The following is a 16,791-nucleotide window of genomic DNA, read 5'->3' as shown; positions in this document are numbered from 1 at the left end:
TCAGAGAGTAGCAACACCTGTCATTGTTTTTGGGATCATCCTGGACTCAAAATAAAACAAAGTGAGAAGCTGTTTAGGAAGCACGGGTTCAAGCCCTGGCTTCTGTTGGCCCTTTGTATGTCTTCTGAAAGACTATTTCTTTGCTTAATTGCTTTGGTTTTATGAGTTTATGTTTTTCCCCAAATATAACCATGGTGCTAATCTGTAAGACACAGAAGGCACCCAAAACATAAGGAAGTGTAAACAAAAAGCATGCCTAAGTCCACTGTGAACATCTTGATATGTTTCTTGGAGAGCTTTGGTTTCTCAGAAATGTGCTGATATATTTACCAAATGTGATCCAATTGTACACAGGATTTGAAGCCTGCTTTTCTACTTACCTTTGTTTCATGAGTGTTTCCTAGGCATTAAAAATTTTTCATAAGCACCATGTGTATTAATGTCTACAAAGTATTTAATTGTTCCCAGATTCTTCCACACTTAGCTTGGGCTAAGTACAGTTTTTCACCCTATAAATTATGCTGCATACTTTATTGCTATTATTTTATTTTATGCATATCTGAAAATCCCCTTCGAAGGAATTTCTGTTGCTAAAATCCAGACATGGAAGCTCACTTTAGTCTTCATTGTTAAACCAGCACAGGACAATTATGCTGGGTCATTTAAGAAAGTATTCAGTAACTAAAAGAACAGAAGGACTTGGTCATTTTTGCCTGGCACACACCTGGAGGGCAGTATACCATCACGTTGTTGCATTGTTGCTATGGTTTGGGATATTCCAAAGTAGTGGTGATGCTCATAGTAGCATTTGTTGGGTGGTTGGTGTGTGCTAGACCCTGCTCTCTGTGTGGTGTTCACTTCTTCATACTATGACTGGCACCTTTTTACAGATGTGGAAATAAGACATCCCCACCCCCACACAGGCACAAAGCCCAGACAAGCCTGACACTGCCTTGAACACCAGTAGGTCAGAGGGTTGGCCCCCCTCAGATGGAGGGTATGTCACTTAAGGCTGCTTGATCCAGAGGGAGAAGGTGTTGCCTTGGCCCCTGGCAAGGTTCTTCCTTCCCCCTGCCAGATACACCAGCAGCCTGTTTTCAGGAAGTTTCTTACCTGTGGAAGGTTTCAGTCATGAAAAAGCACCCTGTTTTGAGGGTTTGAAGTTTGCTGTTCATTTTCAAAAATTTTAGAGCATCAGGCTTGACTAGTTAGAGGTGATATGTCCTTTCCACTTCTTACAAATTTTGATTCAAGATGTTCTTGGCTCATCTGTTGGTGCAGTGCCCAATGCGAGCTATAAAATGGGCATTTCCAGAGATGTTACATTGTGGAGTGGTTGCCTATTATTTGGGGTACTGTCCACTGCAGAGTCCCTTGGTTACACATAGCTGTGTAGCTTGGGTGGGCAGCGGGCCCCCATTGTGCACAGTGCATGTGGGGCTGATTAAAGGCTACCTTCTGTGTCCCACCTCCTCTATTTGCTCTACACAGCATTGGTGTTCTCGGGACCACATGGAGGGTTCGGGTCCAACAATGCCATGCTGAGGCCCAGCCCCACCCTGCCCCTGCAGTGGAACAGTGGTGCCACAGCATGTCGCTGGCCATAGGGTCAACCCCCAGGATCATGTTGGGAAAGCCCAGCCAGGTTCTGGATTTGCTTACTGAGTTGCTGGGGACTGGAAGCTGTGCACTTCAGGTAGTGCCTGCAGTGACTGCAGGTAGAAGTGGACCGCAGTCTTTCCCGGCCACTGCCAGGACTGCTTCTGCTGCAGGCTGGGACCTCTGTAGAGGCCACCCTTGGATGCAGAATTCACGCCAGCCAGGGCCCCAAAATTGTCGATATGTCCAAGAAACAAGGGAAGCCCTGTTGGTTGGACTGGATGGGATGGAAAAAGTGGAAATAAAGGCTCTTTCTTCTTTTGTTTTGAGATAGTCTAATAATGATGATGGTTAATATCTATGAAGTGTTTGCTATGAGCCAGATCCTAAAGAGTTTCCAGGCACTTTACATGCAGTATTCCACCCCCTTTTTTAAAAGAATATATTGATTAGCAGGGTGTGGCAACACATGCCTGACACATGATGAGTGCAAGTAATCCCAGCACTCACCCAGGAGGCTGAGGCAAGAGGATTACCATGAGTTTGAGGCCAGCTTGGGCTACATAGTGAGTTCAAAGAGAGCCCAAACCATACAGTGAGACCCTGTCTCCAAAACTGAAGAAAAAAAGAACATTCATTATACAGATGAACTTTTTTTGTTTGTTTGTTTGGTTTTGTTTAAGACAATCTTACTATGCAGTTCAGGCTGGTCTTGTGCTCACTTTTGTAGCCCTTAGGCTGGTCTTTTTTTATTTTGTATTTTAGGGAAGGGTCTACAGAGTGTTCAGGGTCTCACCACTAGATTGTACTTATAGTGATCCACCTGTTTACAGCCTCCCAAGAGCTGGGATTACAGGCGTGCACCACCATGCCGTCTCCATTGCCATCTCAGGGTGCCCTGGGGACAGGGCTGGCACCACAGGCCCCAGGGATCGAACCCCTGGCCCCTGAGCCACTTTAATCTACTGAGCTATTTGACAGGTCCTTCAGGCTAGTCTTGAACTCGCAGCAATCCTCCTGTCTCAGCCTCTCAAGTGCTAGGATTACTGGCATGCACCACCATGCCCAGTTCTGGGGAATGGGTTTTATTGTGACATTTTCAATTGTGTGTCAAATGTACTTCGATCAAATCAAAGTACATTCAATGTTGCCATCTCTTACCCACCTCTCTCTTTCTGCCAGTCATTTTCTTGACTAACACTATGCCTTCTACTCTAGAGTTGTCCCCTTCCTTCAGCCCCAAATTCCACATATGAGAGAAGACACCACATGTGTTTTTCTGGGTCTGGCTTATTTGGCCTAACATCCATTTTCCTGTAAATGAACTTGAATTCATTCTGCATTTTGCAGCTGAGTAATATTCCATTGTGTATAAATACCACATTTGCTTTTCCATCCATCTGCTGACTGGTACCTAAGACCCAAATTGGGCTATTGTAAATTATGCCATGGGAAACATGGGTATGCAGGCATCCCTGTAGTACATGACTTTGACTCCTTTAGGAATGTACCAAAAGCAATGTAGGACAGGCAGTCATGTAGTCATTTTGTTTTTAGTTTTTTGAGGAACCTCAATATTGATTTCCAAGAAAGAAACAATATAGGTAGATATTTTTAATATTTCCATTTTATAGTCAAGGAAACTTATTTGTAAGTCATTTTTGTGGTTTAACATGCAGTAGGGTTTAAACCCACTCTTGATTGTGGAGCCATTCCGATTGAGTATTTAAGAACCTAATTTCTTATGAGAAATACATCTACATAATACCTTAAATAACTGTTAGCATTTAGTTTACACTCTATCTTATATATATGTATTAACAGAGGATGTTATTTATATTGTCATATATATGTGTGTGTGTTTATCTACTTTTCTATAGATTACCAACATATGGTGATGAGGCTAGTTTGAACATTATCTATCCATTTATTTATATATTTATCTAATTTATTTATTTATGGGCATGCCAAAGAACAAACCCTGGGCCTTGTACACTCTAGCCAATTGCTTTACCCCTGAATTATATATCCCCAGCTCAGTGAAACAAACAGAAGAATGAATAGATAATAAGAGATAATATTTGGATCTTAGATGACCCCAGGAGCTCAGGCTGAAGGTGTGACCTTTGCCCATGGCATTGCTCTAGATGGTGAAGATTCCCTTCTTAGTCCAAGGAACTTAGGTAATTAGGAGTAATGAAGGAACACTGAGGCATAGGCCCCATTCCCTTTCTTCCTGTTTCTTCTGGGGTACACTGTGGTCCATGAAGCTCCACCACATACTTTCTGTCAAGATGTTTTGCCCCATCTCAGGCCCAAAAGCAGTGGATCCAGCCAACCATGGGTGAAAACCTCTAGAACCATGAGCCAAAATAAATCTTGCCTCCTCTAAGTTGACTTTCTTGAGTGTTTTTTCACAGGGATGGAATGCTGCTAACACAGCATATGCACAGTCTCACAGTTTCCACACACTGAATCCAGAGCACAGTCCTGCATTGGCTCCCAGAACAAGGTCTCGATCCTTGCCACCCAAGAGCCCCATCTAGCCTCTCTCTGCAGGGAAAAGGAAAGAACAGATGAGCTAAAAGACAGATAAGTGTCATGAGTTAGAGACAAGAGAACATGGTGGAACGGGAAAAGAGGAGGATGCTGGAGCCAAAAGGCTGATGGCTTCTGCTGGTTTTCTAATGTAGTTCCTGGTTGGCCCACCATGAGGCCCAGCTGTGCCTCTTCTTGGGTTCCATTAGCTTATAGTCTAACCCATACTGCCATTTTGATTATACTATCTTAAGAGGCTTTGTGTTTAGCTTGTCTCTTGCTTGGATGAAAAAAAAATCAAAACAAAAACCCTGACATACACCACATAAAAGAAGAAAGGTTTAATTTAGCCAACAGTTTCAGAAAATTCAGTTCCAGGCTGGCTGGTTCCATGGCAGGAATGTCATGGCAGAAGGGCTCAGTGTGGATGTTGCTCACCTCATGGTGCCAGGGAAACAGGGGCCAGATAAAATACTCAACACCACCCTTTCATGACTCACCCAGATGGACCCAGAAGTGTGCTTTACTACCCCTCTGGATGGTTCTCAGGCCACTCAGGTTGACAAGTCAATTTAACTGTCATAGGTTTCCCTTATTATATCTAAAGTAGCTGTGTAATGAACCACCCTAAAAGCGAGTGGCTTGAAACAAGAACACTTATTTTTTTTATGGATCTTCAGTCTCAGCAAAGCTTGACATAGACAACTTGTTTCCACTCAGATTTTGTTTTAGTAAAGAAATCTTGGAGGTAGAAGTGAGGAGGACTCAATTTTTATAAATTCTCAACATGCCCAGCTCTGGAATTGAGAAGACTCAAGTAGTCAAGGACTTGGGCATAGCACTGTTGGGGCCACACAGATTTCTCTGTGTTCTTTTTTTTTTTTCATGAAGGCTTAGCATTCCAGAGGCACAGGGCCCAAGAATATAGACCAGGGGCCATATGACCTTTGGGTCCCAGCTTCATCCTATCCAATGACACAGATCCGCCAGGTTCAAAGGGACCTCTTTGTGAAGAAATGCCAGCATCACATTGTACCAGGAGCATGTGAGAATGTATATTAGGTGGCCTAAATTAGAAAATATACTTGTAAACAAAAGAACCTTGATTGACATGTGGGTTAATCCCTAAAAATAGAAATTACTAGAATTCTCAGAAAATTATTCATGGTATGTTAGAGAATAGGTTCACAGGTATAATAAGAATTCTCTTGTTTTCCTTCTCTGAGTTGATGAATAGCAAACTTATTCATAGGAAGTCTCCCAGGTACTACTAAGGAAGCCGTATTTTTGTTTGGTTGGTTGGTTTTGAGTGTGTTCACTGTGTACTCTAGGCTTATTTTGAACTCTCTAGCCCAAGTTAGTTATGAGCTAGCAATAATCTTCCTGTCTCAACCTCCCAACTGCTGGCATCACAGAGGTTTGTCACCACATATATCTAGAAAGCAGCATTTTAAAGATGATTGGAATCTGAGGTTCTGGAATTACCTTGTGCTGTATTTTACCATGCAATTTGGTGCAGATCAAGTTCAGATCACTTATTACAACAAAATGTTTCTGAATGTCTCATTTTCAAATGTCAATGTTTTTGAGCATTCCCTTCTTGCCCAGTAAATAAGATTCTCCTTTCAATGGGATCCTTCTCATACTCAGCAAATAATCCATATTTTAAGAGTCAATAGTTGTAAAGTAGACACTGCTCAATGATGTTTGTAATGAATTGCCAACAGGTGGTCAACTTGTTATACCCAGCTGAACTGGTGTGGTGCTGGGTGTGGGAGATCCACCTAAGGAGTACAAGAGACAGAACTGGAAAAGGAAAGAGAAGGCTGTTAGGGAAGCCAGAGGAACTATTGGAACTGTTGGAAGCTGCCAGTTCCCTTGGGCTATTCTACTGGGTGACATTAGTATGCTGGCTGTCCTGGTGAATTTGGTGGTTTTCCTTGGAGGAGGAGCTTGGGGTCTCATTGTTGAGAATAGCCACAGTTCATTTTGGGGGAGCTCTGGTCCTCACTTTGAGCATTGCTTTCTGGCTCCTAAGGGGAAGATGGTACACTGCTCAGTTTCCTGGAGAAACTTGTCACATTGGCTTTCCTTATGGGAACTCAGCTTTCCTCATTGCTGAGGGAGCTTGGGACCTCACTGTTGCTGAGGATGGCTGTACTTTTCAGGGAAGCTATGGCTTCTTACCTTGAGGGTTGCTTCCTGGCTCCAGTGCAGATCCCTCAGCTTGATGGCATAGATCCTTCATCCTGCTGGCACAAACTTTCTAGCTTCTATTACTGATCTTTGGGCCTTCTCAGCGCAGAACTGTGAAGTGGGCCTGCATGGAACATTGTCATGGGCTCTAGGCCTCCAGCTGGACTTGTGGGAGGCATTGTTATGTGCTCTAGATTTTTAGCTGGACTTATGCAGGGTATTAGAATCCAGGCCCTCAACTGGATTCTTTGGTCTTTAGTATGTGAACAGATTTCCTGCACTCTTGAATATGATTCTTTCGGTGATTCATTAGAAAATAATCTTATAAGATAAGTGTCATCTGTTGTATTAGTCACTTTACAAAATCCCAAACTAAGACAATGTATTAACTGCTTCAGTCCCCCTAGTGGTTTATAAAAATGTTATTACTTCACATCTTTTAATAAAGGCATGAAGCCTTTGTCTTGATGTGTGTGGCAGGTGACGGCTACAAGAGGAAGGGTAGCAAATGAAGAAAAAGACAGGAAGTTGACTTAATTCTTCTGGAAAAGATTAAGTGAGAAGATTTTAGTCTTATAAATCCTGATGTCTTAAAGATACTGAAGTGCTGGAACAAGTCTGCAGCTACGCCAGTGTTCTGAAGTGCAGTAATTACTGGGAGGGTGAACTTGTAGATGCTGACTGAAGTAGGCATATTCTGTACTTACTTTCTGGTAATGTTTCCAGTACCAAAGTAATATGCATGTTATCTTAGAACTTACCTAATACAATATGCACAGTGTGATTACACAGAGAAAATTTCTAACTTCCATTTAAAAAAGTAAATAATAAAAGGTTGCTCAAGTTTAGGCTAACATCTTTAATTCCTAGGTTCATTGTTTTGTCTCAAATGTGGGAATGATGGTCTCATCAGTGGCTAGATTGTGAAATTCTACCTATGATGACAAGTGATAAGTATTATTAGTAGTAATATGTGTGTCACTGTAGGAGCAGCATACATAGTAGGTATATTATGGATCCAGTATAACTGGTGATGTTTTGGTATATTTTCAATAATTGACTGTCAAAGACAAGAAAACCCTGATTTGTAGTGTTTACCAAGTTCTGTGGTGTAAATATTTCCACAGTGGCCAAGTTCAAGCTATTGATGTGGTGTCATAGCTCACAGCATGGGGAGCAGATATGCACAGTTGGCCCTGTGAGTTCTGTGAGCCTGTCCTGTACACCACAGTTTACAGTTTCTGGAAAGCAAGCTAACACCTGAATAAACCTTGTTGTAATGCTAGAGGGAATGGTTTTTGTTGTCAAAGCATTCAGCACAGGCATTTAAAGCCCAAGTAATATCCATTTACTCCTTGCAGGCCAGTAGCCTTGGAATTAAGATGAGAACAGCAAGGATTGGCAAGCAACCACAGCCTCTCTTCCCATGCTCTGCGACCAGTGAAAGCATCTATTCCCGAAGAGGCAGATGTAACATGGGGGAGCCTGCATCTGTGCAGTTCCATGGGCATGTGTATGGATGTGTACCATGCTTCAGTTAGTTGTTGTATCTTACTTCATTTTCTGCTGCTGTAATGAAAGAGCTGAGGCTTTGTTAAGAAAAGAGGTTTTTCTTGGTTAAGCAAAGAGGTTTATTAAGAGATTTAATTCTGGAGGTGCAAGAGCACGATGGCAACATTTGCTTGCTCTGTTGCTCTGTGGTCAGATAATATGCACAGGATAATTTCTGTTTTCTTGCATGTACTTAAGCATGATCTATAGACTAGGATGTGGCCTATGTTAGAGAATTTCCCATGTGTAGTGAAAAGAATGTATGTTCAGATGTTGGGTGGAACAGTCTGTAAATGTCCACTAATTCCATTTGTTCAACGGCTTGGTTTAGTTCTGCTACCTCTTTGCTAATTTTTTGTCTACTTGACCTATCTTTTTGCTGTAAGAAGGTGTTAAGGACCCCTGTTAAGATTGTGTTCTTGGTTATTAGATTTTTCATGTCCTTTAATACTTGTCTTATATAGTTGGGAGCTCCGATATTTGGCGTATATATACTTATGACTGTTATTTCTTCCTCTTGAATTTATCCTCTAACAGGTATGTAGTGAACTTCTTTATCTTGCTTGATCATTCTTGATTTGAAGTTCAGATTTATGTGAACAGAATACTACCCCTCCTATTTTTTGAGCTCTTGGAGTATGCAGTATTGTTTTCTATCCTTTGAGTTTCAGCCTGTGAATTTCTTTTTGGGTTGAATGTGTTTCCTATATAAAGCATATTGTTGGGTTTTGTTTCTTGATCTAGTCAGCCAATCTATTTTTTTTAAATTGGTGAATTGAGTCCATTTACATTGGTATTTGTAATTGATATGTATCAGCTCATGGTTGTCATGTTATTTTCTTGCTGTTGGTTTCCTATTTTTCCTGTTTCTAATTGTTTGCCCTGTGTGGTAAATTCTTTCTGTTGTTGTTCTTGGAATTGTGGTCATTTTGATACCTTTCTAGAATATAATTTAGTACTCTGTGTAAGGTTGGTTTGGTTGTCATGAATTTCTTTAGTTCTTTGTTGTGGAAGTATTTTACTTCTCCATTAATTTTGATAGGTTTGCAAGGTATATCAGTCTAGGTTGGAATTTATTTTCTTGTAGGACTTGGAAGACTTCTTTTCATGCTCTTCTTGACTTGATGGTTTGTGCTGAGAAATATGTTGTTATTGTGATGGGTTTTCCTTTAAATGTGTTTTTTGTTTTTTCCTCTCTAGCAGTTTTTAGTATATAGTTCTTGTGCCGAATTTCTGGCATCTTGATTATTATATGTCTGGATGTAGATTTAATTGAGTTGGTATTATTTAAAGTTCTCTATACCTCATTTATGTGAATATCAGATTGGTTTCCCATACTTGAGAAGTTTTCTGTGATTACTTCTGCACATATTCTTTTTTTTTTTTTGGAGCTGAGGATTGAACTCAGGTCCTTGCATTTGCCATGCAAGCACTTATTCTACTGAGCTATCTCCCCGGCCCCCATATTCTTTTTATGTCATTTGTGTTGGCTCCTTCTTTCTTATTGATGCCTATTAGTCTTATGTTGTTCATCTTTGCATTGTCTTGCAGCTGTTGAATTGTTATTACCTTTATCCTTGTTTTTAAGAGATCTTTCCTTACCTGTTCGCTAGCTACAATAGGGTCTTCAAGGTCTGAAAGTCTATCTTTGCTTTCATTCAAATGGTTTTGTCAACCTTTAATCGAGTTTTTAATTTCCTGTATATCTCTTTGAATCTGTTTCATGCATTCTGTTTCTTTCCTATATTGTTGATTCAAGCTTTCCATCATTTTTCTATTCTCTTTTTATAATCAATGTCTTATTTAAAAATACTTAGTAATTCTTTCATTAGAGTTATCATTTCTTTTTTACCTGGGAGATAATTTCTGAACTTATTTTCTCTATACACTTCTGCAGTTGTTTCTTTACTTCAGTTGCTATTATTTCAGAGATCTCAGGTGTGTGACTTCCAATTTCTTCTATGCTGATGTCTCCTGTGTTTGTTTTGAGTGGACTCAGGGCCTGAGATTGCATTTCTTTCCTTCTTTTAGTCATTCTGAGAGAACTCTTTATTTTGATTTGTGTGATACTTTTTTGTGAAAATTTGATAGTAGGTAGCTGTATCACTTCAATCAGAACCTCTCTGTAAAGGGTCTGTTCTTTTAAGTATCTTGCGTGTGTCGGAGATTCTTGTTTTGCGTGTGTCCCAAGATTTTGACTCTTCTATTTTTTTTTTCCAGAACTGGGGATTGAACTCAGGCCCTTGAGCTTGCCAGGGAAGCTTTTATTCCACTGAGCCATCTCCCCCACCTGACTTCTCTATTGATAGAGAGTGAGATATTGGTTTCTGTTTGTCACTGTCCTTTGGTGTACGGCTTTGGTGAGCTTGTTACCCAAGCACCTCCTGATATCACCCAAACAAAAACATGTGGTATTTACAGTAGCACAATTATAAGTAATAAGAACAGCTAGTGAAATTTAGAAATTGACAGACTTTTGTAATTAAAGGTTTGTACTTTGGACCATAGGAGAAAACATTATAGCTTTATAACAAAGCAGATCATAAATTGGAAATTTGTGTTTAAATTAGTCTGCCTGAGTTCTGTCTGGGTATCTGCTTTTCCCATGCCTGGAGTCTTCCAGTAGACTAGTTCACCCTAGGTACCTCCTGCCCCCTGCATGCCATGAGGATCCTCCCTGTAGGTCTGGCCTTCAGTCTGAGTCCTGCTGGGCCTAGCAGTGTGCCTTAGCTCACACGATCTAGTTCTACCAAACTCTTAACAGGACTGGCTGGGCCTGGCTGCTAGGCTTAGCTCCTTCCTGCTCTTCCCTGCTGACCTGGGACAACTGCTTGCTCTAGTGAGGGTCTGTGACAAACTGTATCACAGTATTGAGAGGACACACAAATGGTCTGTGTGGGAGAGGGGCTGGAGTAGGTGCAAGGCTCCCTTATGACAGGGGCTCCTAGAGATTACTGGAGATTTACTTAATTCCTGCTCAGGGTAGCCCTCCAGTAGGAATCACTTTGTTCTGTCCACAGCTTTAAGTTTAAGGTTCCACCACCTTGACACCCCCATGCTGAGGATCACACCTCCTATACATGAACCTCTGAGACACGCACACACCATGTCCAAACTGTTGCACCCATACAGAGTGGTTTAAAAACAATTACTTATTGTTATTGTTGTTACATAATTCTGTGAGTGGGCAGAACTCAGCAGGAAGGTTCTGCTGTTCTCACTCAGCATCTGTCTGTAGTTGTAGTCAGATGGTGACTGGGTCCAGAGTCCTAAGGCAGCTTGACTGAGCCTGAACTGAAGAGGACTTCATTTTAAAAATGTTTAGGCTTTTCATTGTTCTTGCTTGTGATCCATAATGATTACACTCATGGTGGACATGACACATCTTTTTTATTTTTTTATTTTTTGTTTTTTTTGACACATCTTTATTTTTACTTTTCTTCCCCTTCTCAGCCTTCATCTCTAGAACACCTTACTATTTGCAAAAGACCTATCTCCATGTTTCCTTTTTTTTTTTTTTTTAAGTATTTAGTATAGGGTCTACAAGGTCTCACTGTACAGATCAGACTCATAGTGATTCTCCTGTTTTCAGCCTTCCAATCACTGGGATTACAGGCACATACCACCACACCCCGTCTGAATGGCCATCTCAGCATGCCTCAGGGGTAGGGCCAGCACAGCAGTTAGGAATCAAACCCCAGTCTCTGCGTCTGCCTAAGCAGGAACTTTAATCTGCTGAGCTATTTGGCCGGGCCTAACATTTCCTATTTTTTGTCTTCTATTTTCCTATTTTTTTTAATTTGTACTTTGAGTTTCCATATAAGAGGAAGCTATACAATATTTAACCTGTGTGTCTGATTTATTCCATGGAACGTTATGGTCTTGGGTGCACCCAGTTTCTTGTAAATCACTCAGGTCTATCCTTATGGCTGAGTAATACTCCAATGTGTATATACACCACATTTTCTTTATCCACTCTAAAGAGGGTATCTTTGCTCAGGTCTTGTGCCTCAGTGCTCCTCCATTTAGAGCTCTGTTTTCCTGGATCCCTCACATGACCCCTCTCACTAGTGGGATGATTGGATCTGTACTACTCTCAGTAGCTTCAAATGCAGTATCAGAAACTGCCAGGACTTCCTAAGGCTTAGGCTGGGAACTGTCACAATGTCATGCTGACCTCATTTCTTGGTTCAGATGAGTTGTGGGCTCAGTGCAGCAGTGAGGAGGGAAGTGACTTTACAAGAGTGTGGTTACCAGGAGATGAGCACCACTGCATGCCCTTCTAGGTTGATGACCACATACCTCAAGTTAATTATAAACTGTCAACACATTAAGTTACTTAGATTTCAGAATTAATTTGTTCCCTTGACAAAAAACTTAACATAATCTGACTATTCCAGAAATCGCAATGGATTAGCAAATCTAAGTTAGGCTATAGTTGAGAAACAAACTTCAAACTTTCAGTGACTTAGTACATAGTCCCTGGGCTGGCTGGGGAGATAGCTTAATGGAATAAGCATTTCCTTGGCAAGCGCAAGTGTCTGAGTTCAATCCCTGGTTCTGAAAAATAAATAAATAAATTATATATATATATATATATATATATATATATATATAGTCCCTGGGGGTGTGGTGTCTCTCCCAGACTGCTGCCTTCCAGTGGTGTCCTGGAGCTTCAGGATGCTGGCACTGTGCTGTTAGCCCTTGTGGAATATGTCGCTTCCAGCTTTGTGGAGCAGGAAGGAGAGTGTGGAACTTAGTGCTCCTTGGTACCTAATCATAGGTCTCTTGCTTCACCTACTACCAGCCTGGTAAGTGTTTAGGGTGGAAGACTAGATATTTGATGTCTTAGTTCCTTTCTTCTTCATGAGACAAATTATTCAATATCCAAAGTTAAAGGAGGAAAGATTTATGTGGCTCAAAGTTTGAGAGGTTTCAGTTCATTATTAATTGACTTCAAGACAGAGTAGCATGGCAGAGGGGCATCACAGAGAAGAAACAGTTTGTGGCAGGCAGAAGGCAGCAAAATACCACAGGAGCAAGTAATAAGAGACAAGGGGCAGATTTTTTTCTGTCCCTTTTGTATTGTAACCAGGCTATCTATACTTAGGGCAGGTAGCACTCACACCCAGGGTAGAGCATACTTAATCCTACCCAAAACTATGCCAAACTAATCAGCAGGCTAATCTTGTCACCTCTGAAAAGCCCCACTTTTGACCACATGAGGATTTGAGGGGGACATCTAGACAAAGGTATAACATTGTGTGATCTGTAAATACCTCTGCCCTAAAATCTTGTGAGATTCTTGGCTTTTGTAATAGATTGGGTCTTAAATGTCTCCCAAAGGTCCATGTACTGAAGGCTTAGTGTTCAGGTGATGGCACTGGAGGTGGTGTTTTTAAAAAAAATTTTGATACAGGGTCTTGCTATGCAATTCAGACTCACAGTGATCCTCTTATCTCATCCTCCACAGCATTGGGATTAGGATGTACACAGCCACTCCCATTTTTGGGTTAGCACAGCATGTGGTATGAGGGATTGAACTTGGACCTTGCACTTGCCAGGCAGGCACCTAGACTGCCATGCTATCTCAAGAGGTGGTAATTTTTTTAATGGGGGTGGGTAAGTCTGGTCACTGGGGCACAGGACATTGGTTGGGACATTGAGATTCTGATTCTTCCATCTGATTTCTTCCTGGATGCTATGAAGAGCAGCTTTGCTTACCATGGACTCCTGTCTGTGGTGTTCTGCTTTACTATGGGCCCAAAGCTGCAGTCAATCAACCATAGACTAAAACCCCAAAAGCATGAACCAAAGTGAACCTTACCTCTGTTGAATCATTTTCTCATGTCTTGCTTCATACCCACAGACAACTTGCTTAACATAGATGTAGCAATATTAGCCAGAGCAATTAGATAAGAGAGCAAAAGAATAACAATTGGAAAGGAAGAACTGAAAAATTGCCATTATTTTCAGATGACATGACACTGTACGTAGAAGACCCTAAAAAACTCCACCGAGAGACTTGTAGATTTAATAACCAAATTCAATAGCATAGCAGGATAAAAAGTCAGCACTCCAAAATCAATAGCATTTTTGAACACAAACAATAAATACATAGAGAAATTAGGGAAACCATGACTTTCACAATAATATCCAAAAAAATAAATTATTTTCGGAATCAATCTAACAAATGAAGTGAAAGATCTATACAGTGAAAATCACAGTACTCCTGAAGAAAGGGATTGATGAAGATTTCAGCAAATGGAAAGATATTTTTGCTTCTGGATGGGAAGAACCCACATGGTGCAAATGGCCAAACTTCCAAAATTATTATTCAGATTCAATGTAATCCCAATTAATATACCATTAGTATATCTTGCGGAGCTACAAAAAACATTCCTAAAATTCATCTGGAACTAGAATAGACCTAGGATAGCAAAATCAATCTTGGTAACAAAGGAAAAGCAGGAGGCATCACAATCACTGGGCTTGAAATTATGCTACAAAACTACTGTGATAAAATCAGTATGGTACTGCAAAAAAAAAAAAAAAAAAAAAAAAAAAAAAAAAAAAAACCAAAAAACAAAAAACAAAAAACCAGACCTGAGTATCAGTGGCACAAATTAGAAGATGCAAACATAACTACAAAACACTCAGCCACCTTATGTTAGAGAAAGGACCAAACATGTTCACTGGAAGCAACAAGCCCCTTCAATAAATGATGCTGGAAAAACTAGCTGTCCCCCTACTGAAGACTAAAACTAGATCTATGTCTATCACCACACACTAAACTAGAGTCAGAATAGATCAAAGATTTAAATATTAAAACATAAACACTAAATATCCTGAAAGATAAAATAGGTAGGGGTAGGCAGAGAGTTCATTAAGAAAAACCAAACTACATGGGAAATACTTCAAAGAATCCACAACATGGATCTCATCTTTTTGAAAAGTTTCTGCACATCAAAAGAAATCACCAACAGAGTAAAAAGAAAACCCATGAATTGGGAAAAAAAAAATTTTTAGTTGAGTGTCCCTCAGACAAAGGACTTTTTTTTTTTTTTTTTTTTTTTTTTTTTTTTATTCCAGGGTCTCACTACACAGATCAGACTCAAAGTGATTCTCCTATTTTCAGCATCACAAGCACTGGGATTACAGGTGTGCACCACTACACCCAGTCTCAATCACCATCTCATTGCGCTCTGGGGGAGGGGCTGGCACAGTAGGCCCAGGATTGAATCCCTGGCCCCTGCATCTGCCTAACCAGGTGCTTTAATCTGCTGAGCTATCTAGCTGGTCCTTAGGACTTCTATCTAGAACATATAAATAATTTTAAAAATCATGCCTCTAAAATTCAAGACCTAACCTGAAAGTGGACATCTGAGATGAATATACACTTCTTGGATGAAAAAATACAAACAACAAATAAATATATGAAACAGCAAATAAATATATGAAAAATGTTCATCACTGGTCATTCAAGAGATGCAAATTAAAACCACACTGAGAGTCCATCTCACCCCAGAAAAAATGGCTGTCATCAAAATGTTAACCCATAACAAATGGTGGAGGGACTACAGGGAAAAAGGAACCTTCTTAACTGTCAGTGCGGGTGTAGACTGGTACAACCACTGCTGAAATCAGTGTGGAGATTTCTCAAAAAGCTAGATTTGGAGGTCCCATTCAACTCTATTATTCTCTGAGTATTTTTCCAAAAGAACTGAAAACATCATAGCACAGTGATATATGTGTCCCGAACCAGCGGGTCAGTCAATGAAGGTCACCTGGGAGAGGAGCGGGGAATTGAGGAGGGGGCAAAGGACAGGAGATGCGAGAAATGGAGACAAGACAGGATTCTGATCAAGTCTCGTTTATTCAGGGGAGGTGCTGGGTATATATAGTGGAGGCATAGGGAAATGACGTCAGCGGGTAAAAAGGCACGAGTAACTAGGCAACCGGGCTATGACAGGAAATCCCACCTCCGGGGCATAGCAGGAGACTTACGGGGAAATAGGCGGGGTAAAAAGACCTAGGAACTTAGCTCAGCAGAGGTAGGGGAAGAGGAAGTCAGTGTCACTAATGATGCTGATGCACCAAGAGAATTTTATAGGTCAGAGGTGCTCAGGTGACCATTAAGGGATATGTGGCACGGAGTCATGATGTGGCAGATTCACAGGATTTAGGAAGACTCACTTGCAATAGTATTGGAGGCCTGGAGTTATTGTGCCTCCCACATATATGTGCTCCCATGTTTATAACAGCACAATATGTCATAGCTAAATCTTGAAAGCAACCCAAATGACCATCAACTGAGGAATGGATAAAAAAGATGCGATATTTTTGCACAGTGGAGTATTTCTCAGCTATTGCAAAAAGATAAATTTGAGGCTTTTATAGGTAAATGGATGCAACTAGAGACCATGCATAGTGAGTGAAATAAGTTAGACTCGCATATGCAAACTTTGTATTCTCTCTCTAGTGTAAGAACCTGAAAGAGTAAATAAAATATGAAAGGTACAATAAACACTTGAATGGAAAGAATCAGTCCAAAGAATGGAAAAACGGATGAGGAAAAGGACAGAAGTAAGAAGGAAGAGAAAAAAAGGTATATTTATGTATGTATATATGCAGTATAGCTTGAATAACTGTACTGCTGATATCTGCTTGTCTATTGAAAGGAGCAGTTAATGCTTAATTTTTTTCTTCTCCTTTTTAATTTCGTACAATCTTTTTTAAAACCAATTTTGCATGCTCGTATCTGATAATCTAAGCAACTAATTTCAAGATAACATTATGCAATATAACAAACACTGTTGAATTTCTATTTTTTTGTTTAGTGAAATTCTGTATCATTTCTAATTTTTTTTTACTATTTTTTATCATCTTAAAAAAAAAAAAAAAAAA

The sequence above is a fragment of the Octodon degus genome, unplaced genomic scaffold, assembly GCF_000260255.1.
Source record: "Octodon degus isolate 3935 unplaced genomic scaffold, OctDeg1.0 scaffold00095, whole genome shotgun sequence".
In the NCBI taxonomy this organism is placed as follows: Eukaryota; Metazoa; Chordata; class Mammalia; order Rodentia; family Octodontidae; genus Octodon; species Octodon degus.
This window is presented reverse-complemented; position numbering follows the sequence as displayed.